A 23,428-nucleotide genomic window follows, 5' to 3' on the forward strand; every position below is an offset into this window, starting at 1 on the left:
AAGAGCTTCCCCACAGTGCCCCACAGGTGCTTCCGTTGTTGCATATGAGAGCGATGGTGGCTTTCCTGAAGTTTAACTGAGTGTGTGAAAACGCGAGTGAGCTGCCAGGATGGCAGGCTTTGCTGAGCAGAAATAGCACGTTTTCTGGCAAAAGGCAGGAATATGTGAGCAGCTCCCTGTTATTGGATGGATGCAATATTTATCTTGGATCATTCAGCCTGGCTTTAGTGTCTGAGTCAATGTTGTACATGTAGCTTTAGAAAAAGACCTTATTTCTGTCTGATATTCTCTGCTGCTTACGCCTTTCCTAATGTAGCAGAATATCTACAGAAAGGCTGTATTTCCTTCTCTGGCGTGTGTCTATATTTATACCCAGTGACGTTGCAGAAGTGTTTGCTTTGGAAGACATCTCTCCAGCTGAGCCAAACCAAAACCAAATATATGAGGAAAGTGTGCCTTTCTTCTCCCCTTAGTGAGAAGGGGTGCCTGGGAAGTCATAGAAAACAATCGCCTGGGAAGGACAGGGAGCCCATGAAGGTAAATGGCCCGTTTCTAACTAATTTGGTAAGCAACACCACCACAAACCGTGAACTTTTAATTGTGGGCTGTATGGAGAGTATAGAGGTGTTAAGTACGGGGGTGGTATTTTAGAAAGGACCTGTGAAAGTTGCTGATGAAGGCTTTTAGGTCTCAGAACAATGGTTCTTTAATAACCTAGCAACACTGATGGGGGGAGGGGGGACTTACAGAACAGTGTCAGCCCTAAGGGCTTGCTTGTCCCACTCACACCCACCATTGTGGGTATTGTGTCCAGTTCTGGAATCCTCAGCATAGGAAGGATATGGAGCTGTTGGAACAGGTCCAGAGGAGGCCATGGAGGTGATCTGAGGGCTGGAGCACCTCTACTTTGAGGACAGGTTGAGAAAGTCGGGAGCCTGGAGAAGAGGAGGCTCCAGGAAGACCTTTGAAACAGCCTTCTAGTACCTGAATGGGCTACGAGAAAGCTGGGGAGGGACTTTTTAACAAAGGCATGGAGCGATGGGACAACGGGGAATGGCTTTGAATTGGAGAGGGGAAGATCTAGGCTGGACATGGGGAGGAAATTCTTCATGATGAGAGTGGTGAGGCCCTGGCCCAGGTTGCCCAGGGAAGTGGTGGCTGTCCCATTCCTGGAGGTGTTCAAGGCCAGATTGCATGGGCCTTGGGCACCTGATCCAGTGGGAAGTGTCCCTGCCCATGGCACGGGATTTGGAACTGGATGATCTTTAAGATCCCTTACAACTCAAACCATTCTATGATTCTGTGATTTGAGAGGTGTGCAGCAAGCTTAAAATTACAGCGATCTACAGAGGCGAGCAGAGAGGTTTTTTTGCGCCATCCCTTCCCTCCCAGTTGTACTATAGAAGTGATTTTGTTATAGTAAAACTGAATTTCAACTGTCTTTCTAAGCTGCTCAGTGCTTTGGCTTCTCAAAACCTTTCCAAAACGTTCCAGTTTTATTGTGCTCGCTCTGTATCCACCACAATGAATTTGGATGGAAATTCTCTAACGGTGTTGATTGAATAGTTTGTGTTGTGCTTCTCAGATAGTCTGCAAACCGAGGCCCTTCTGGTTTAAGTACAGGTTTTCTGCGGTCTGAAGATACATTTACCATTTTTTTTTGCTACTTGTGAGCTGTAGAAGACCACAGAAAGTAACACCTCAAGGCCTAAAGTTTTCTAAGTGCCCAGTTAAGCTGAGCATGTTAGAGTACTGTGTTTTTGCAAAAACGCCAGTTGCCAAGCAAATCTGACAGTACTGCATAAAAGAATAGGACAAGAAAGCAAATCCACCTCTTTAGAAAGCTCAACTATTTCCCCCTTATCCTTTTCTACTCCCTATTCGATATTTTAGACTCCTTACAGAATTGCATTTTTGTGAACTGTAACTGCAGAAGTGAAACCTCTGACAACAATTTGTATGAAACACAAAGTTTAAGAGCAGAAGGTCTGCAGAAATATTTTTCTAGGTTAGTTCTTTTTGGTACAGGTGGGGAGGGAACTAATCTCTTCTTACTCTAGGAAATCATAGCATGTAGTACAATAATATCCAAGTAATCTCCTCCTTTGGGAGTAGTCAAGAAAGATATTTAAAAAGAAACAGGTAGTTCTTTTGACTCAGGTTTCCGAGAGCACGAGAAAGGTGGTGGTGTCCACAGCGTGATATCCTCATCTCCGCCACCCAGCATGTGCAGGATCAGCTCCAGTTATTTCTGATTTTGGATAATCTAACAGGAATAACCATGAGGCAACGAGGTATCAAGCAGAACGATTTCCCTCGCCGGTGCTTTGGTCATATGGAGACTTGCAGGATCAATACTGAATTCAGAGTGGCATGTTGGTCTCCTGTGTGGTTTTAAAAAAGATGTACGTAGTCCCTCTGTTTTGACTGATGTCAAGAACAGAAATGCAAGTGTCAACGTGGTAAATGCCAGTCAAAATATATTTGATGAAGGCCGGGGGAAAAGTATTTGGCCATGGCTTGATTTAGCAATTGCTGCTCTGTATGTGCTACGCATAATGTACTTTTAGGCTGTTTTAGTATTGAGGAAGCTAATGGTTTCTCTGGTAAGGCTCTGTATAGGCTGTGGGCAGATCCTTAGTCATAAACCTAACCATGTCGATAGGTGAGTTGAAATGAAATCTGCTGCTTACTTACAAATCGAATGTGTGTGTGTTCATCCCTCTGAAGTACAGAACTCCTGAAAAGATTTAGAAATTGATCGAGCCTCATCTGGCGTGAATGGATGCTGCACTTAGGCAGAACTCAGAATGTGCCAGAAAATACAGACTTTGGCTTCTGCCTAGAGTGCACAGTGCCTTTTGCGGTCAAAGCTGCTGAGGCTTGGCTTTGGTAGGAGCAGGATGAAGTTTCTTCAGGTCTCTTTTCAGGTTAGTGCTCTCCATTGTAGTCAGAGAGACAAATCTGGGTGCTTGTGACAGTTTGCTTATAAGAAATATAATGAATTGGACTCTTGTAAAGACTGATTTTTTTGGTAGGAAGTTTGGTGGAAGGACCAGGTGGTTATTTTCACTGCTTACACAGAGCTGATGCATGTGCTTCCTATAGAAATAGATTGCACTGGAGGAAATGATTGTCCAGTCTGTGTGTTCATCAGAGGGAAAACCTATAAGTGAATCAAAGGGCTCAACTTCAAACAAGCAGATTGAAGTAGAAAGCAGTGTTGATGTTTTGTAATTTTCGTGTAACAGAATCTCTAATATTTTCCATTTGTACCTTGAAGTATTTTGCATCCTGCAAAAATGCCGTTTTCTTCTGCAGCACAAGGGATGCTTCCTGAAGGTGAGCACTTTGGTCTTCATCCTTTCTTGTTTCTCACATGCATAGAGGCCAACATTATAAAAACAAGGTCTAACAGGCCAGCACCTGGAAACAGGGACTGGGAACATGTTTCTACCAAGAGAAAAGTACCTTCAGATCTTGACCTGTACCAGAACACAGCCCATGCCTGTGCCAGCATTGCTTTGTGATCCCTCTGGTTTGGGAGGAGGGTCAAATTGACACACTTCCCCGGTAAGCCCTTGGAGCCTTTAGTAATTAACGGCTCACGCTTTCTGGATGTCACTTCTTCTCCTTTACCGCTCTGATTTTACCTGGTCAGTCTTTGAACCCAGGTAAACTCATGGCACTTGATGTGTGGCGAAGTCACAAGGAGGAGATACGTGTTGTGGTGATGGAACTGCATGGCTCATCTGTGTGTGAAGCGATGATAATGTCAGCTGCACCGACACAGGATACTTGGAATACAACACCTTGCAGTCCTCACAAGTAGCTCCTTATCGCTGCTGTTGTGTTGTTCCTTTTGCCCTTGGAATGGAAGAAGTGGATATTTGAAGCCCTAATTTGCAGCTTTAATTCATGTCATGCTTGTTAATGAGTAAGTCACTGCATAAGTGGGTATGTCTGAGTCAGTGCCATTTAACCTGTGTATATTTACTTTCAGTTACGTAGGGAAAAGGAGCCAGGGGCAGTGATTAGTTGCTAACTGACTTGTATTTCATCTTCAGTGTCTGCTAGTGGGGTATGCATTGTTCTGGGTCTGCTACCTGGCTCCGAGGGGGAGGATGCCCACTGCATGGAGGGCAGGTGTAGGCCATGTGTTTGGGATCATTACCCATCCTGCTGAGGTGCTGCAGCAATCTGTTGTGAATTGAAGAGCTGGGTTTCTCTCTGGTTTGCATTCCGCGTGAGTCTTACAACGTGCAAACCAACACTCAGGATGTGGAGACTGGGTTAGTTTATATTTAACGTGAAAAAGCCCCCTTCTCACCCTGGAGCCCTGTTGTTGACCTCCACCAGGAAATGTGATCACATATTAACTTACTTTGTTTTGGGGGGTTTTTGGCTATTGTTTGTTTGGGTTTTTTTAAGATACTAATTTTGCTTGTACTGGAAAGTGTTGGCTCCTTTTAATTCTTTCAAGTTAATAAGAAACTCCTGTGAAGGGAAGGGATAGCATTAGCAGAGCTTGCAGTTGGTGTTTGTAGAAGGGTACAGTGCTGCTGAGGAATTGGAGGAAATGGCCAAGTCAGTCATGTCCCTGCCCCTCTTTGGTGCAGAGGTTGGCATTAGCACAATTTCAAACCTCACTGCTCTTACACAGGGATTGCCAGGCAGGTCTACAAGCAAGTGGTCCTGAGTGTTACTGAAATGTGCGTTCGACATAAACTCCTTTCTCTTCTGAAAGGAAAAGCGTTTGCCTTGCGGTGCTCTGCATAAGCCCAAGTATGGACATTCTGGCTCTGTTTGTACAGCCAGCCACACTTAAACCAAGCAAGGGTATTTTCCTGAAAGGTTCTTGGTTGCTTCTTGGATGATGACAGCTGCTGGCATCTATCATTGCATGTTCCTGGGCAAGGCCAGCTTGATCTGTCAAAAGCTTTAAAGAAGCCAGAGCACCCAAGATGTGCCACACTACTGGTATGCAAAACCAGGAGCGTTGGAGCAAGATGTGGGGCAAACAGCAAAGGAATTAACTCTATGGTGCTACTAGTCAGTGTTCCATTACAGTATTTGGTGAGGAGGCGATCTGTTGGCGGCCTGTAAACAGAGGGTTTCAGATTGAAATTTTGAGTTTGTAAGAAACTCAAATTGATGTTCTGAGGTGATGACTTCTGTAGCCAGAGTATTTTGACCTTGGAGGAAAAATTAGTAGAAAAAAGAATAGGAGTGGCACTTAATGAGCTGGGAGTGTTGTAGCTGGATGTGGGATGCAGTCATGTGCGAGTAGCACCTTGCCATGGGAAAAATGTCCTTCTAGTTGAGACAGTGAGTTTGAAAAGGGTGTCTTGTGCCTACTGTTTCTCTTTTATGGAAGGCTTCACTCCTCTGGGTTAAAATGTGACTGCAGTGTATTAAACACATGCTTTGATCTGGGTGTCTTTACCGCACACCTCCTGTATGGAAGTGAATTGCAGTTACATGGTGTGCCGCCTTGTTTTTCTTGCCTCTGGAGAGGTGCCGGGTGTTAAGACTCCACAGAGCAACCCCGGCTTCTAATGGCAGAGCCTCCACTGAGAAAATCCAGGCATTTCTCCAAGGATATAGAGGGCAGCCATGGTGTTCAGCCAGGAACAGCAGAAGGATGTACACACTCTGCAGCCCGAGGAAGCACACATGATGACTGATTCTATCTGTTACAAAGGTGGTGTCAGTTAGACAAGAACTCATGAGATTTAAGCTGCTAACACAGCTTGGACAACATGAGGCTCACTTCATCGACAGCAAAAGGTCCTGCGTCCTGTGGACCTCCAAGGATGCATGGGGATCCCACTGGTGTTTCTGCCATCCTTACAGGTTTCAGTCACAGCGAGTGCACGGGGACTTGTCTGTGTGTTTGTCTGTGTGTTTGTCTGTGTGTTTGTCTGTGTGTTTGTCTGTGTGTTTGTCTGTGTGTTTGTCTGTGTGTTTGTCTGTGTGTTTGTCTGTGTGTGTGATCCCTCAGAGCTGTCGCAATGTGATGGAGTCCCATGACCATCAGATGCAGAAGGGGAGTGAACTGGGAGCTGCCCAGGAACAGGGCAGCCAGCCAAAGCATCAAGAGGTTGCAAAACTAATGCAAGGTCAAAGTACAAACACGTGTGCAAGTACAACAACGTGATATATTTCTTCATTCACTTCTGAAGGAGGAGCAGGGGATGCTTTCAACTGAGTTTCCAGAAGACTCTGGGTTGCTACCATGTTCATAGAATCCCTAGGCTGGAAAAGACCTTTGAGATCATCAAGTCCTACCATATCTGTCCACTACTAAGTCATATCCCTATGCACTTCATCTACCTGCTTTTTAAACACCTCCAGGGATGGTGGGCAGCTACCTCCCTGGGCAGCCTCTGCCAGTGCTTGAGAACTCTTTCAGTGAAGAAGTTTTTCCTAATGTCCAATCTGAACCTCCTCTGGTGCAACTTGAGGCCATTCCCTCTCATCCTATCACTTGGCGAAAGAGACCAACACCCACCTCTCTGCAACCTCCTTTCGGGGAGTTGTAGAGAGCGATAAGGTCTCCCCTCAGCCTCCTCCAGGCTAAATAATTCCAATTCCCTCAGTTGCTCCTCGTAACACTTGTTCTCCAGCCCCTTCACCAGCTACATTGCTCTTCTCTGGACACACTCCATGACCTCAGTGTCTTTCTTGTCGTGAAAGGCCCAAAACTGAACACATCCTCTTTGCCAACAATTTAAAATACACCTTCGTTCTTGCACATGTGCTCAAACAAGCAGTGGTGAAATTAGCTCCTCTGTTGGAGTAGAGATTTTTTGTTGAGGTAACTTGGTTCAACAGTAGGTTGAGCTTTTTATAGGAAAAGAAGGAGAACCGTGGTTTCCTCTGGATGTTGCTCCATGAGTCACACACGCTGTATGACACAGCATTCCTCTCTGGAAATTAATTGCTGTAGCTGATGAGTACATCAGCACTCGGGAACCACCCGTTGTGTTTGATAGTCCTAAGCACTTGACCGGGCCTTCCTGGAAGTTATTTTAATAAATACCGTGTAGATTTTAAAGTCAAACTTTTAACGTTTCTAGTATAGAACAGAAACCCCATTAAGGTAAATTTAATATCATTTTTTCAGTTTCAAAAGCAACTGACTGTTCTTAACAGCCTTCACATGACAAGTTGCAACGGCTGCTAATGCTGTTATACAGCTGTAATAATAATAACTAATGTTATTGTAAATAAGTTATTAAATTAATTATAGTAAATAATAATTATTAATTATTAATTATTAATTATATTAAATAATGTAACTTTCCATTTATTTCTCGATAGGAAAGATGATGGATTTGGGGGAGGTGTCCACTGGAGGTTTCAGGTTTGGTTTGGTTTGGTCGGTTTTCTCAGCTCCTGGCCTGTTCAGGATTGTGCGTTATAACGGAGAGGAATATACACATTAGCTGGTTCGAAACAGAGTGGAGCAGTGATGGCCACAACAGGTTGGTTTTAGTGATGAGCATTTTAGATCGTCACTAAAAAGTGCTTCCTTTCTGGATCATAAAGCAGACGCGCTGAAAGGTCTGCCAAAGCTGTTAAAAACTCAACAGTGTCCTCAATTTTGGGTTTCCTTTTTTTCACAAAGGCATTTCAGCTTAAAAAACATGGCTAAAAACCCCAGCTTGGAGCTGCAAGAAATAATAAGCTTGGTATAAATACTAAACAAGGGGATTTATTGTATTTGCAACATCTCTGGAGAGATTTGTGACAGATTGCACAGTGAGTTTGCTATAAATTAGGTCACTTGTTTGGGGGGTAAAAGTGCTGGAAGAGAAATAAGCAGCAGTAATTTTAGAGTGACATGGGCTGTTCAATGCATTGTGATGCAAGTAGAAGGTTTGATGCTTAGTGTGAGCAGTGCTTCCTTGCAGATGAGCAAGTAGTCACTGTGAAGTTCAGGCCACGTAGCTTTGCTCTGAAGAGAATGGGCTTTATATTTCAAATAGTTTTTAAAGAAATTGTCCGCAAGCTGTTGTTGAACACGGTGTTTTTAAGTGTATTGAAGCAAACAAAGGTCATAGTAGCTTTTTTACACTTCTTTAGCACACTTCTGATGCGTTGGTGACCAGAATTGGGTTGCTAGGAAGAAACAATGACAAAAAAAAAAATGCTTTTTGGGGTACGTGTGGTGGATATATGAGTTTGTATTGCTCACGTGAAGCAGTATGAACATATCCTCCTTTGAGGTGTTGATCCTAGAAATCAGTCTTTGAACTGGTACGCTTTTGTGCTGGGGGCGGTCCTGAGTAGCCAAGGCAAGTGTGTAGTTCCTTCATTAAAGCCTTGCTCTGGAAGGGGAGCTGCTTACTAACTTAAGGAGAGAGAAATGTATTGCTTTAAAAATTGTCCCTTGTTTTATCATAAAATCATTGAATGGGTTGGGTTGGAAGGGACCTTAAAGCCCGTATGGTTCTACCCCCCTGCTGTGGGCAGGGACATCCCACTGGCTCAGGCTGCTCAAGGCCCATCCAAACTGGCCTGGAACACCTCCAGGGCCAGCCACACCTTCCCTGGGCAACTTGAGCCAGGGCCTCACCACCCTCATTGTGAAGAATTTTCTCCTAATATCTAGTATAAATCATCCTCCTTCCATTTAAAGCCATCACCCCTTGTCCTATCACTCCACGCCTTTGTAAAAAGTCCCTTTGCAGCTTTCTTGTAGCCCCTTCAGGTACTGGAAGGCCACTTAAAAAGTCTTCCTGGAGCCTCTTCTCCAGCGTGAACTACCCCAACTCTCTCAGCCTGTCCTCATAGTAGAGGTGCTCCAGCCCTCATATCATCTCCATGGCCTCCTCTGGACCCGTTCCAACAGTTCCATATCCTTCCTATGTTGAGGATTCCAGAACTGGACACAATACTCCAGGTTTTATGCTCTCTCTTGCTTCTCTCCAGGTTTTATTTCTCATCCAGAGATGGGAGAAGGTAGAGGTATTCTGTGTCTGTCTGTTGCTTTTAAACTTTATTTGTATTTATTTCTTACCTCCCAGTCAGGCTTCCTTCCTCTTGTTACACCAAGATATTTTTACATCTCTGCTTGTACATTTCCTGGCCACACCACAGCGCAGTTGAGGGCAGCGTTGCTGTTTTCCTTCATTCTTGCTTGGGACTCAGGATTGATTTTGCTTGGCAATGTGAGTGCGTGCAGTTTTTTTCACTTACACTAGACTTCGCTTCCCACCTTTAGTGCCCAATTTCATCTGCTGATAGACAGGGAGGACTGTTCTCCAGCAAGGCTCTCAGAAGGATGTTCTCTTGTGTGTGCATGTTGTGCTTGAACTTACAAAGAAAGATTTGCTCTGGTGATAGCTTATTTTCTCTTAAGTGCGAGCAGTCAACCTCAAATCTAGCATTGCGTCACATAGCTCATGCCCTGATCAGCAAAGAAGCAAACAGGTCAGTGCTCGGTGGCTGTCTCTCTTCTTCAGGCATTTTTATGGCAATTGTCCTCCTCATATTGAAGCACGATGTGGGAAGGTGGAGGTGAAGCAGAACAGCCACTTCACTGAGAGCAGTACTCCCAGATGTTCTATAGAAAGAAAATGATGTCATCAGTTCAGGCTGTCCTCTTCAGCCCTTAGGCTAAATATGTCCTTGCTGAATTGTGGAAGAGAAAAAAAATCCTTTGCATTTACTTCGGAAGAGTTCCTTAAGTATGTTTCTTTCTATTTGTTTAGGACTTTACACGGTATTATGTTGTATCTGTCTGGACAGATGCAATATTTAAATACATAATGATTAAACATGTTGAAAAGGTGTTCCCAAAGCTTACTTTAATTACCTGTAATACTCATCAGACTGTCATTTCTTCTCCCTTCTGACCTCACCTCACTTATGGGAAAACAGGGCCGACTTTGTTACGTGCCTTCAGGTCACTGAACCCGTACAGTTGTGGAATACTGGGGAAAAACACGCACCGATAAAATCTGCTGGAGTAATAAAAAAGCATTTGTGTACACATTTATTGCCAGAAGTGAGTTAAAGTTGGCTTCTGTCCTCACCAGGTGACTTCTGCTGTCCCGTAGGGTGTGCAGTGGCCCAAAGTAGACCAAAGTGTCATCTACATAATAAGGAATCCGTGGCTTGTAGTGTTTGTCCTAATTAATCCCTCAATTCCTCATATTGGCTTAGTGGGAAGAATTTACAGAATTGGTACCGATTGAATTACATCTAAGAAACCTTTGGGTAATCAGTAACTACTAGTCCTACTCCAGAATCCCTCCTAAAAAGTGGGATGAGATTGGGCAGATGAATCTGTTGAGTATTACAGTGCTCAATTACTAAAAGACTGCTGGAAGAAAAGGCACAGGGAGGTCGCCAGTGGTTCATCCACCCTCCGTGCCTCTCCTCAGGTTTTAAATAAAGTGGACTGAGTTGAACTTGACTCTGTGGCCTGCTGAAACTGCAGCTTAACTATTGAAATCCTTCCAAAAAGAGTCATGAAAGAGGAAATGTGGTGGTCAGTCCACTTGAGCCACGGTCTGCCAGCTCCATGTTAATGATGATCCGCAGGAAAAGGAGAATGAACTGATTCGTAAATTGGGGGAGAAGCGATTTGAGAAAGAGATAAGTTGGTCTGTTTAAGCAAAGTGCTTTTTTGTTGATCTTTAGAACGAAAGACTTTTTAAAATTAACTAAAGGCGAGGGAATCGGCTGGGCTCACTGACACCATGAGATGCTCACTGTGTTCTCCTTGAATTGGCGCTTGCAGGCATGGCCAGAGTCCCTCACCAAAAACTCCTCGCCAGTATTTGAAGGTTACTAACAAACCTGTGGACTTTTTTGGTTTCTGGGCTTTGTGGAGGAGCAGCTGATACTGTGTTCTCATTGCATTTGGTATCTGCCTGTCTGCATGTGTTAGGAACAAGGATTGGTGGCCCATGCCCAACGGCACATATCTACTAAAATCCCCAGATCTACCACTCCTTAAAAATACTTGTTTTCTGTATGACAAGATTGGTACGGAAGGATTACTGTGTGCACCTCCTGAGAATACTTTCCCCATCCTGTATTTCTTTGATGTGGCTCAGGAGATTCCTCGGTATTGCTAGCAAAAGGCTCCCTCTCTTGGGGTGGACTTCAGAAAACCTGATGCTACATTATTTCCTCTGTGGAGTGGAAGCAGGCCGCTTTATACGCCTCCGACTTCACACAAAAGAGACAGTGTCTCTTTTGTGTACAGTGACCAGTGGATAGCGTAGAGTCCTTCTCTCATGTAAGCTGCTGGAACATGCTCCGCCAGCACTGCTCATCCCGTCAGTCTCTCCAACATGTGGCTTCAGTCTGCTTTGTATTGTGGTTTTGTACTCAGTTACATGGACCTCCCCGCTGTCTGGAGGCCAGCGGCCAGCAGACGTCCTCCACTCCCTCTCATGCTCACCAGGAATGCTCACGCCTGCCTTTCTTGCTCATCTTTGCCAGTGCCTGTATCTGTGCAGGAGGTGTGAGCTTCCTCCATCCTGTGTGTTTCCAGTCCTTGCCGTGTCTTTTGGGATGAAGGCTGGATATGTGCCCACAGGGCCAGTGATGCTGCCTAGCCAGCGACTCTGCTGCTGATGGCAGCAGGAGGACGCAGCCAAGAACTTCATTGAAAGGTTGGGGAATTTGTTGTTTTGCTTTATTTGGGTGTGGTGAAATAGGAATTTTTTTTGTTGTGGAGAAATTTTTTTTAGGGTAGGATTTAACATCTGGTATTTATACATATTGGAAAAACAATTCCTTCCTCTCGGCACTGACTCTTTCAGCTTCATGGTGTCATCTCGAGTCTTTCAAAAGTAATACTAAAGCAAAGCTTTGCTTTGGCTTACTTGCACACATTAAGAATCAACAGACCTGAATGTATTCGATAGTTTTATTCCCCCCCGTTTTGCTGTTACTTTGCTGGTAAAACCCAGAGCTGCTGGCAGAGTTGTGCCGGCTGCTGTAGGGAACTGCAGGGCTGCCCTCCGTCCCTCCTCTCCTCGTCTCCTCCTCTCTCCCGCTGCTGACGCACTCGTGGGGCGAGACAACGGCGGCGGTGGCAGCGGGCGTTCGCTTGTCGCCTCCGATCCCACTGCTCGCTTGTCGTGCGTTTCCTTTGCAGGTGCTTCCCGCGGGACTGGCCAAGCCCAGCACCGCACTGCCAGTGCAGGAAAGTTGAAAGGCAACTTCTAAGATCCTCGTGTCCGGGAGTTGCTCTGCCAAAATCACAGAGGAATTATAAAATATTCCAGCTCGTGGAGGCCTTGCTGCTGTCTCCCTTTTCTCCTGCCTAAGTGTCACGTCTGGCTGACACCTGGGAAGAGAAGTTGACTGCTGTTATCTGCTACCTGGTTTCTGTGAGTGAGTAGTCCTTCGGCTCTGGATGATCCTGTTTTAGTTAAAAGGCGTGTTCGGCTGCTAGTGAAGGGCCAGGGGCTGTGTTTTGGAAGCAAGCAGAAGGACACGGACACAGTAAGATCTAAAGTATGGCTTTGGGGGTTTTCTTTTTAAAGGTGGCACTCAAGCTTGTGGTTAGTCTCTTGTTTATTGGTTGGTTGGGTTTGGTGCTGGTTTTTTTTTTCCCCTAAGTAAAAGCCAACCGGACTGCCAGCAACTGGGGCAGCAGTTTTCTGGCTGGTGAGTTCCCCTGTCTTGCCCCCAGAACTGTGTCCAGGGTCCGACGTATTTCTGTCAAACAAGTTAATCTCTTGCCGCAGCCGGACATTGAGGTGCGATGGTGTCTCCCTGTGGTTTCTGAGTTTGGAGGTTGAGTTTGCAGCCCAGCAGTACAAGGCAGTCAGAGTTACGCAGCATTGCAGGTGTGCTTGCTCGCACAAACTAAAAGTCGGGCACCTCTCCCCACCTTAACCCTCTCTTTAACTGCTGTCAGATATCCCTAGGGTGATTGTGACAAGTGTTCATATCAAGCAGTAAGAGCAAAAATGTATTTTAGGCTTTATATGAGCTTTTGGCAGCAGTACAAAGGAAGAGGCAATGCCATGTGACTGTGCCACTCCACATGTGTCACGGTTTCACCTGCTGACCAAAAACGTGAATGCTTTGGTTCTAGGCGAGTGGCCGTGGGTGTATGGAGGGACACAGCGAGTCATGGGGAAACCACAGAAATCTGCTTGCTGAGCTGAGCGCACTTCAGAAAGTGGAACATGACTTTATCCGTAAGCTGTGTCTTAGATACGCAGCTGGGTCTTTGCATGGTAGGTGATCCTATTTGTGCTTTTCTGGCACAGCCAACTTTTCTTCTCGTCATAAACCTCTTTTGAACCCAGTGCTTTATTCTGGAAGCTTTCTGTTGGATTTATAATGATGAGGTGAACAATTTTGGGGGAAGAAACTAAAAACAACTGGGCCTGCAGTAGTTCATCTCTCTGTGTGCATTTATATTTGTGTCTATATATATATATATATATATATATACACACACACACACAGAGAAAAGCTATTTCAGGCATTGTTTTTTTAGTCTATATGTATGTACATGTGTATGTGTATATATAAGAAGACTTTATTTAAATCTATGTGATGGGGTAAGCAGGCTTAGAGGAGTGTTGGTTTTGTCCTGTCCTGTCAAGTTCTACCATGCCTACTTTGTTTTGTGAGTTGATTTGGTTGTGCAGACAAGGCAGGAAGGCAGACCATAACAAAACAAGCTCTTATCAAATACCTGCTTACAGCATTGTTAGGTAAATCATTAACAGACAGTCCCAGTGCTTTTAAAAGACTCCAGGGAGACCTTATAGCAGCCTTTCCATGCCTAAAGGGGACCTACAGAAAAGCTGGAGAGGGACTTCATTTGCAAAGACATGTAGTGACAGGACAAGGGAGAATGGCTTTAAAGGATGAAGGAAGATTCAGGTTAGATAGGAGGAAGAAATTCTTCACTCTGAGGGTGATGAGGCACTGGCGCAGGTTGCCCAGGGAAGCTGTGGCTGCCGCATCCCTGGAGGTGTTCAAGAGCGGGTTCAGTGAGGCTCTGAGCTTTGTGATCCAGTGGGAGGTGTCCCTGCCCATGGCAGGGGTTGGAACTGGATGGTCTTTAATGTCCCTTCCAACTCAAACCATTCAATGATTCTATGAAAAGCTGCTAAAGAGGTTTCTCATCCCTGAAACTCCCTTTTCCAGGAGTTAAGAAGTGAAGTTACTTGCAGATCTTGGTTTCATGTGGATGTGCGCGACTGTTGTGCTTTCTGTACCAGTTAATAAAGTGATGTAGTCTGGTGGATTAAGCATGGGAGAGGACCGTGCACAAAGAATAAAGCACTTTCCTAAGAGAGTAGCTCAGGCTAAGGTGAGGGGAAACCTAGCATGCCAGGCTGCTTGAAGGTGTCAGCTCATGCACTGCTGTTTTGGAGGAAGAACTGCAGCTGGTGCTTTTATTTCATGTGATCAATAACTCTTGCTCTGAAGCAGGTTTGGGTGGAGGGGAGTCCGTTTCAACTCTTTGAAGTAACTCGAGGCTGGAAGAGTTTTGCAGAAAGCAGTGACTGTGTGGTGGTGTTATCCTCAAATTAATGAGAGCAGTGTGCTTTTTGGGCTGCTGCTGGTGCATGGCATGGGGAACAGGTTCTTGGAGCTACCCATCACCTGTGCTTGCCTGGGGATGGCCCTGATGTTCATGGGGGGATTTCTCTCCCCTGGCCACTGCTGCAGCATGGCAGTTGCTGAGTTGCATCAGTTTCTGCTCCTTACCTACCTGTAAATACCGTAACTCATTAATGAAACTTAATTTTAAATGGATTTATGGCTGTTGGGCTGTTTCGCTCAGCAGCTTTGTTACCTGGGATCCTGTGATTCAAATCTGTTTGAGCTGGGAAGATTTTTTTGTGGGCCTTGCTGTGCTTAAATCCACACTCGACTTGTGTTTTGCTTGACTTCTGTTTCTGAATGCATGCAAGAAGTGGATTTCTCCAAGGCATTTGATACTTATAATCTGTAGTGTTCTGCTTTTGTTTAGGTTTTGATTGATCATGTTTGCAATAAGCCAACTCAGTGAAAGTAACCTATGTACAGAAAATACGTAGCACATGAATACATGGTTATATGGAGAATAGCAAAAGCAGCCTCATTTGCAATGTTTGCAGCCATTGCTCAAACAAAAGAGAAAGAGGTTAGCTCAAGGAAGGCTTAGACTGTTTTGCTTGCCTGTATCCAAGAGCGTGACTCAAAACATCCAGCTAAACTCCTAAGCTCCCTGAATGGTGCTGGAGTTGTGCCTTGTCCTCCCCAAGCTGTGTTCCTTGTAGCTGATGATGTCTCAGCCTGCCTGTCTTGTGCCAGCGGTCTGCCTGGTCCTATGAGGAGATTTTCAGTTCTCTCCCTGGAGATGCCTGGTGCTGATAAGACCTTTGAGAGCAGGACTCAGAAACCTGGACCTCACTTGAAACAAAAAGCAACCCCAAACCCGAAAGCCTTCTTCATGCCGTTCTGTGTGACTCAATGCCTTGCGCAGCCTGTGCTCTGTGTCCTCGTGTTTCCAGCCGCCCGTGAAAGCCTAAAACCGCTCTTGCTGCTGAGGAAAGTGCCCGTTTTGCTTGGCTAACTTTACAGGGTGGCTGCGTGTTATCTATCTAAAGCTGAGCTTTTTAAAGTTGCTCTGCCGTGTGAGGAGAGAATTCAGGGTTCATCATGTGTCTGTGTTACGCTTGGTATCAAGTGGAGGAGAAAACCAAACTGGGAGAAGGTGAATCCAAGCCTTTGCCTGGAAGGTGAGAGTTTGTGGAAGGAGGGACATCTCTGTACTGGGGACATCGCAGCAAGTGCTCTCAGTGCTGCGTCAAAGGTAATTCTGGCTTGCAGCAGGCAGGAGTGGTTCCTCCATCTCTCTCCTGGGAGAGCTGGCTCAGGCAGCGAAGCACTGAGGTGGGTCCATCTCTGAATCTTTGCTTAAGCCTCTCGCCGCTCTCCTTTGGGGATTTTAAGGGACAAAAGCTGCCGAGTAGGATCTCGGCTGATTTGTGTGAGCCAGGACAGTAGCAGTCCTGTGGACAAATCAGGTCATCATGCTCTGTATTCAGTAAGAGCCATCGAGACTCTGGGGGACAGGGAAAAGGAAGACAGGTCTGTTCCTTCTTGGCTACCTTGAGGTTCAGGGTAGCACTCGAGTGTCTCTGCTGCCCCTGGTGCACTTGCTGCTGGACTGTGAATGAATTTTGGCAGGAAAATCGGCCCGATGGAGCACTCGGTTGTCTCCAGCTGCTCCCTGCAGCTGTCTGCAAGGCAGAGAAGGTGGGGGAAATGGCTCTGGTTAAAAATAGAAAGGCGGATTAGGAGACCTGAGGTATGGTTTCAGTGTACAGCCAAGCTGCTCTGTAACTCGCTGCTGCCACCGAAAGGGGAAGGACCTGCCTGTGTTTGTGTGACTGTGCAGCCAACTGATTCGGTTGCCCAGCCCTGCAGAAAACCAGGATAAGAGCCCTTGTTCTGCCACGCTGTCACCCGAGTGCAAGACAGGAGACTGGAAATACAAGGCAGGAGAGAGAGGATGCCTCCAAGAAAAGGCTTTGTTGAACTCTGCTGGCACAGGTAACCCAAAATCAGGCGTGCGAGGACTGGAGCTGAGTTCAGTTGAGCAGCTTCAGCGCTTCGTGTTGGTAACGTCAGCTCTCCCGAGTGCTCAGGTCGGTACGTCAGCTCTCCGGAGTACACAGGTTGGGTTTAAAATCAGAGCAGCAGCATGCCTGTGCTGCTTCTAGCTGTGGCTGAGTGAATTTGGGTTAGTTTGCCCAAGTTAAGAGCCAAGCCTTCAAGAGACTGACTTTGCTGTTAGAGTCGTGTATGTGTTCTTAGAGTTTACATTCTTAGAGTTTGAGTCTAGATGTCCTGTACTAAATGTGTCTTGCTTGGTTATCAGATTACACTCTTATAAGAGACTTTATTTTGGAGTAAACGTGCAGTGTCAGGAGGCAGGTGGGGGGTGATGGTGTTGTGTGTGGGGAAACACGAGCTTCCTGAGCATTGCTCGTAGGAAGTGGCCGTTAAACAGTGTTTCCTCAGCAACTCTTCACCTGATGTTTATCGCTGCTCTTAGTGCTGGTCCTTGTGACTTTGGATATATTTTCTGTTGCCTTTCCTAAAATAAAGACAAAAGCCAGTTAAGGAAACTATTATTTTCTTCGCTGAAAAGTTAGTTTCCTGATGCTTTTTTTGTCTTTGGCTTTGGGGGTTTGTGTTTGGTTTTGGTTGCTTTTAACTCTTTGTGGGTCTTGAGAACAATGTAGCTTCTCAAGCTGCTCCTTTGTCAGATGAGCTCCTGTCCTGGCAGCACCCCCAGTCAATAACCTCTGAACCATCCTGCTGGGTCCTAAATGAAGAAGGAAATATCCAGGGGCATTTCAGATAACTTGGATGGATCCTAAAAACCAGAAAGCACGTTGTACTGAGTATTCCTGGCACAGGACATGGCAGAGGGGAAAAAAGCAGTTCAACATTGCTAAATATCATTTAGCTGTATAATATTTAGTTTGGAAAACCTGTAACATAACACTTTCCCCAGGGAAGTGACTTGAAGACAAATAGCATTTATCTTCCTCAAGGCGCTGTAGATGTAGGCATATTCAGTATTACTCAGTTAAGTTTCAAAATGCTTTAACATGCTTTCCTCCTTGTCGCTGGGCTGCTTTTCATAACTGGGAGTGAAAATTCATTGGTCCCAGTGCTGCATGCACTGCTACACTACTTTCTTGTAAATTTGAAAGATCACTTTAGCAGTCAAGCAGCTTTTCCACCAGTAAGAATGCTGACACTCTCATACTTCATTTGTGAAGTTAAACCCAATTAAATCCTATTTTATTTGTATTGGGGAAGCTGATGCTTTGGGACTGGTGAGTGGGAAGCACAGAGGATGAGGAGGATTTAACGGGAAGACCACCAGCTAGTTTGTTTTGGTGTAAGTTGGATTTCAGTTTCTTAATCTTCCTGGACCTCTGGATTCTTCTCTTATTATCTCTAACTCCTTTTGTGTTTTGAAATCTTGTTTAATCTCAGCTACGTGCTTTTCTCTGGGGCCCTGGGTTTGTCTCTTCTGAACTAGTCACACCCTACCTAAATCCGCAGCGAAATCCTGGCATTGTTCAGCCCTCTGCAACGCGTTTGCACATTGTACTGGGGTTAGAACAACAAAGGTCTGACTTGGGCAAGCCTTGAGAAACTTTATTTTGTGTTACAACAGTTGCAGAAAGAGACTGGAGAGATGCTTCATGTGGTGAGGGGATCTCTGGTCCTGTTCAGCTTGAAGCTATTAAAAGCAAATAATGTATTGCAAATGCAAAATGAGAAATGAAACCAGCTTTTGGCGCCGTTAGGGTTTCTTCATCTTAACAGTTCTCCTTGTGGTTTCAGAAAATATCAACTGCAGAACTGTTTGCCAGGAATGGAATTTTAGAGAAATAAAGCAGCTCTTCTGGGGAGGCTGGAGAAAACCTTCCAGACCCAGGAGAGTAGTGTGCTCGTGTTTGGATTTCTGAGCTACAACATTTACAGAAGCAACCCTCTCCCAAACCTTGTATATTTTTAAACAATATAAAATAGCTTCCCTGTATAATAAAAATGTAACTAAGCAGAGGGAGTATTTGTAAACATTTTCACTGTATGGAGTATCCTGGCTTTCGCGACTTGTGAGGGAAAGGTGGGAAAGGAATTGATCCAATAATTCAGGGTTCCTTGAGCTAAAAGCACTCAGTTACTGAATTAGGTTTATCTGAGAGAAAAGTGACACAAGCTTAGACTTTTGTAAATGTTTAATGTTCTGTAACGGTCTTCCAAGGGATAATTGAGTCATCAGCACAGGAGCGATCCCATCAGAGGAGTTTATTTTGAGCGATTCCAGAGCCTGCTGTGACTCTCATTGCCGTGCAGCCTGAGCTAATTGATGAACAGGGCCATAATTTATGTCCAGTCCTCGGGATCCTTGCAGACTGATTCTCCTTCTTGTAAAAATCCTTGGAAGGGGAGGAGGAGGAAGAAGAACCTGCCAAGGCTCGCTGGGAGTTGCTGGGCTGGGTTGCCGGCACTGCTGCTTGCCTGTCACAAATTTATCTAAAAGGTTGTGCCGTCTGTTTTGGGTAATGATTTCACACTGCCTTGGCCTTAGCAACGTCTCCATTTTCTCCTAAGCCTGCTGACCTTTGATCTGGAGTGTGTGCCACACGCGGGGCTGAAAGAGGGAGGCAGAAAGGAAGAAGGAAAGAGTGGCACTGCTGATGTTGAGAATTAAAATAAGGAAGAAAAAAGCTACAGGGCATGAACACCTGCACTGGTTTTTGTCTAGATCTCAGTTTGGGATGAATACTCCTGATTTTAGTTACTGGCTATTTTTTTTTTTCCTTCCTAATTTTGCTAGATTCCAGCATCACACGTTTTGTCTTCTACAGCTTGCTGTACTGGTGAATCGTGGGTCTGCATCAATAAATCCGGCTTTATACAAAGCTTTGAAATAGCAGGAACTCCTAGGTAAGCAGAAGTGACTTTACACTTGGAAGTAAATTTGAGTATAAAGATGACTTTCAGTTCTATTGAACTGGGGGATGAAGCAACCACAAGCTGATGTGTGGCTTCAGATTTTCCCTTTGCTTGGGGCAGACCTGCTGTTTTGGGACCGTCAGTGGGAACCTGTTGAGCTTTATAGACCTGTACGGTAGGAAAAAGTACTGTGGAGACCCTAGGAGACCTGACCTGCACTATCTTCTTGGAGCTTCACAGCCCTGCCCTAGAAGAGTCACATATTCAGCTAACCAGTCTTCATCTTGAACTCGTTTGGCTGCCTGCAACTTCAGGAATTATGTAGTAGTAAAAAGGAATCTGAAAATATGTTAGACCACATCCTAATTTCAAGGTGAAGGGCGGTTTTCAACTAGATGCTCAGTGAGTTTTCACAACTGAACTTTGAGGTGCCAGGTGTGGTTGTTTGAAAGCTGCTGTCCCTTTTGAGTCAAATTTTGGAAACGCAAGAAAGGAAGGGTGTTGTGCATTGTAACCCTAAGCACTAAAATGGTGGTGTTTGTCAGTCGACTGCCTGCAATAGAAACTATTAAGAAAAAGGAGTTGACAGTTCTTAGGGGAAGTCTTCCATAGGTGATTCTTACTCTTCCCCAGGAAAGTTCGCCAAAGCAATAACTCTGCCTGCTCACACTTGAAACTGTAAAGGCATTGTGTTTCTGCTCCCGTGTGTGGAAAGTGCTGGAAAAGAACTGCAAGTTTCAATAGGGTAATTCATAACTACTGTCATATCTCCAGGCAGCTTTGCAGGGAAATCTGGCAGCAGGAGAGCTTCAGCTGTTCTGGCTGGTGAGCGTCCTGCCTCCCCTTGGCAAGTTTTATATTTGGTGGAGATCCATGCCAAAATCATAGGGTGTTTGTCCTGAGGTTGGATTCTGGCTTTCACCCATTGAGCCTGACTAAATAATACATGAACCAAAGTGGTTTCTGCTATTTCTAGGTCGTGTGGATCACTAAGTCGAGGATAAATGCAACACTTGTTAATATAAAACTTCCTTGCCTGCTAACCAACCCTGAGGTCTGTGTCCTCTGTTAGGGGACAAAAGTCCCGTTGTCCTCAATGATTTATTCAGCATCTACAATAACAAGGCGTGCTGTTTATGGAAATGCATGCATTTATATTTTATGTCTCTGCCTGCCCTTCATATTTTATTTAATGAAGACTGTAAGGAAATTGGTTACTTGGCAAAAACTGGCTTTTAGTGAACTAAGGAAATGGAAGTTTCCTGATTCTCGAGCTGGCACTGTGTGTGTGCTGCTCCCCTCCCCAGTGGCTGTGCCACTCTTTCTCAGGACCTTTCTATATATTTATCCCTTATTACTGCTCCAGAAAGTGAGGAGAACCTTCAGCCCAGCTGTTGACAGCCAGTCTCCTGCAAACCACGTTGTAAACGCTCATAACAGACGGAAGCGCAGTGTCCTTGTGTTGTCCTATACCCAGTGGCATTTCTGGTCCAAGATCTGCATTTTTCCCCTTATATCTGAATTCACATGGTGCTGTGTGCATGGTGTGTCTTGTGTTTCAGCTGGGATGAGACGGGCTGCGATACCTGTGTGCACGAGCTGCGCTGGACCGGGCTGGTTCCCGTGCCAGGCTTGCCTTTGCTGTTTGCCTGTGTGTGATGGCATGTGCTGTTTTCGGTCCTGGGCTGATGCTGTGTGGCTTTTTTAGTTTGACTGCCAAAGACCGATTCAGACCCATATAAGTTTGTCTGGAGATCAAATTAAATCAAGTCCCTACGTTATTTCACTAATTAGATGAAATAAACCCCATAATAAGACACTTCTTCTCAGTGCTGTTGTGGTGCCACATGGGGTGAGCTGCATATTTGATCAGGATTTCTGCCATGGAACTCTTTTCGCCTCGCCCACATTAAATATTTGTGAATGTAAGTACTTTCAGACCCAATGAAACGATTTTGGAGTGCCTGAGGACTTGTAATAATGTACTTGCTTTTAAAAGCAAATTTCACGTGTTTTTATGTTCAGTGTGATCTCTAGTAATGCAGCCCCACCCTCACCTGTCCAAAACCAAAAGAACCCCCACCCCAACAAACCCCAAATGCAAATTGTTGTGACTGTTTACTATTTTTTGGTATGAACACTTTATGGTACTTGATCTTATCATTTCCAGAGGAGTACTTTTTCTTTTCCCAGCAGCAGTCATGTCAGCAGTCCTGTATTGCTTGCAGGAGGAGTGCTGGCATTACCAGAAGGCTGATCTTTCTACATTTTTTTTGTTTTATTAAATACTGTATGTTACCAGGTTTAGAAGATCTTGGAGCTTTCTTAGGATTTACCTAAAAGGTGCGTGTCAGAGCACGATTCAGGAACAGTCCTGCAGGGTGGGTTTGGTTGTGGGATGGGGAGGTAGAGCGGTAGCTGTGTCAGGTTGGCCCCTATTTGTTTCGTATTCTTAAAAGATGGTGTTTACTAATGTGTTTAGGAGACGTATATCATAAAATCATAGAATGGTTTGAGTTGGAAGGGACCTAAAAGATCGTCCAATTCCACCTCCTGCCACGGGCAGGGACACCTCCCACTGGATCAGGTGCCCAAGGCCCATCCAACCTGGCCTTGAACACCTCCAGGGATGGGGCAGCCACAGCTTCCCTGGGCAACCTGGGCCAGTGCCTGTCCACCTTGATTTATAGCCATTCTCCCTGAATTGGAGAGGTGATATATACATTTCCTGACCTTGAAAGCGTGCTGCGTCGACATGGGGCATGTGATGAGGTGTCTGGATGGGGTTTTACTGGCGCTTTGCTCTCAAGGACTTCTCATCAGATGAGTTTCTGCAGTATCGTAACATCCTAACTGCTCTGCTGCTCGCATGAGCCTCTGCACATTGGAAATGTCAGCATAACTGTTATTCCCTTGTTTTGTTTGCTTACTCAGGTACACACCAGGGATATTGCATCCCACCGGACTTCTCTAGAGAGTGCATCTTCTGAGTGTTTACGTACAGGGAGGCTTATTCCTAGTGATCCTTTTGCATCTTGCTGCTGTAGTTAGATTTAAAGGAGTATTGCACTCTCCTGCATGGCTCCTGCTTTGTTAGCTGTTTTGCCATTCATCTTTCAGCTTCAGCCTCAGGAGCTTTTTCCAACCGTGCTCCACTTCTCTGGTGATCTCCCATCCTTTCCTACTGGTCGGCAGATCTGTGACTTTGTGACTGACACCGATCTGGGCAAGGGAGCTTGGGTCTGCTCAGCAAGGCAGGTCAGAGTTCAGCTGTTTTCAAGCTGCGCCTCATCGCCATTGCTGCCGTGTATTTGTTAATAGCTTGCTAATCTGGGATTTACCCATCTGCTTGCAGAAAGCTACGGTGTCCACATGACAGCAGATTTAAATCCTTCCTCCTCTGCCTCCCTCTCATCTCCTTCCCTGCCATTTATTTGGGTTCCTCTTCTTGTGGCTGGAAGGAGCATAGTGCTGCTGCGTTTCTGGAGTTCTCTTGCTGCTACGAATGAGTGGGCTTGACCTCCTGGTTGCATGAACTAGGAAGCTCAGTCTGGTTTCTGTAGGCAAGCAGCTCGGTGATCCTTTGGAATGACAGGCTTTCCTGAATTGATTGAATGGTTAATTCCCATGTCTTACTTTCTAGGAAGGAATGCTGATTTTCGGGTTTTCCTCTAAGAGTGGATGTGGCTTTTCAATTTCTAAACCAACTGTAACTGAGCAATTTGATTTGTTTGTGGCGAGCAGCGTGCAGACGCATCAGTGCAGGGACCTGCAGGTGGTAGGCGCTCCATAAAGTGCACGTGCTGTGACGTGCTCTGTGGATGCTTATGCTGGAGTGGGTTGTAGAAATGACATTACGTCTAGCACTGTGCCACAAGCCTCTGACTCCTCCTGCCTAGTGTCCAGTGCCGTGAAAGGAAACACAGATCTAGAGGAGTGCATCACACAG

The 23,428-nt window shown here is 45.4% G+C and overlaps 1 protein-coding gene across 12 annotated transcripts in view; it reads left to right on the forward strand.

Moving 5' to 3' along the window:
• The window catches only part of SGMS1 (sphingomyelin synthase 1), a 107,397-nt gene that overhangs the window by 51,645 nt on the left and 32,324 nt on the right, over positions 1–23,428 (forward strand). Inside the window, exon 1 of one of the 12 annotated variants that reach the window (XM_054071003.1) lies at positions 12,027–12,477. The exons of 5 other annotated variants lie outside the window; for them this stretch is intronic. The gene's annotated coding sequence lies outside the window, so the exon portion shown is untranslated. Of the gene's footprint in view, positions 1–12,026; positions 12,490–13,198; positions 13,221–16,393; positions 16,546–16,619; positions 16,641–23,428 lie in introns of those variants that run through there. 6 more of the 12 variants (XM_009561770.2, XM_054071001.1, XM_054071005.1 and 3 more) reach the window with 6 other exon arrangements.

The sequence above is a fragment of the Cuculus canorus genome, chromosome 7 (genome assembly GCF_017976375.1).
Source record: "Cuculus canorus isolate bCucCan1 chromosome 7, bCucCan1.pri, whole genome shotgun sequence".
Taxonomy (NCBI): Eukaryota; Metazoa; Chordata; class Aves; order Cuculiformes; family Cuculidae; genus Cuculus; species Cuculus canorus.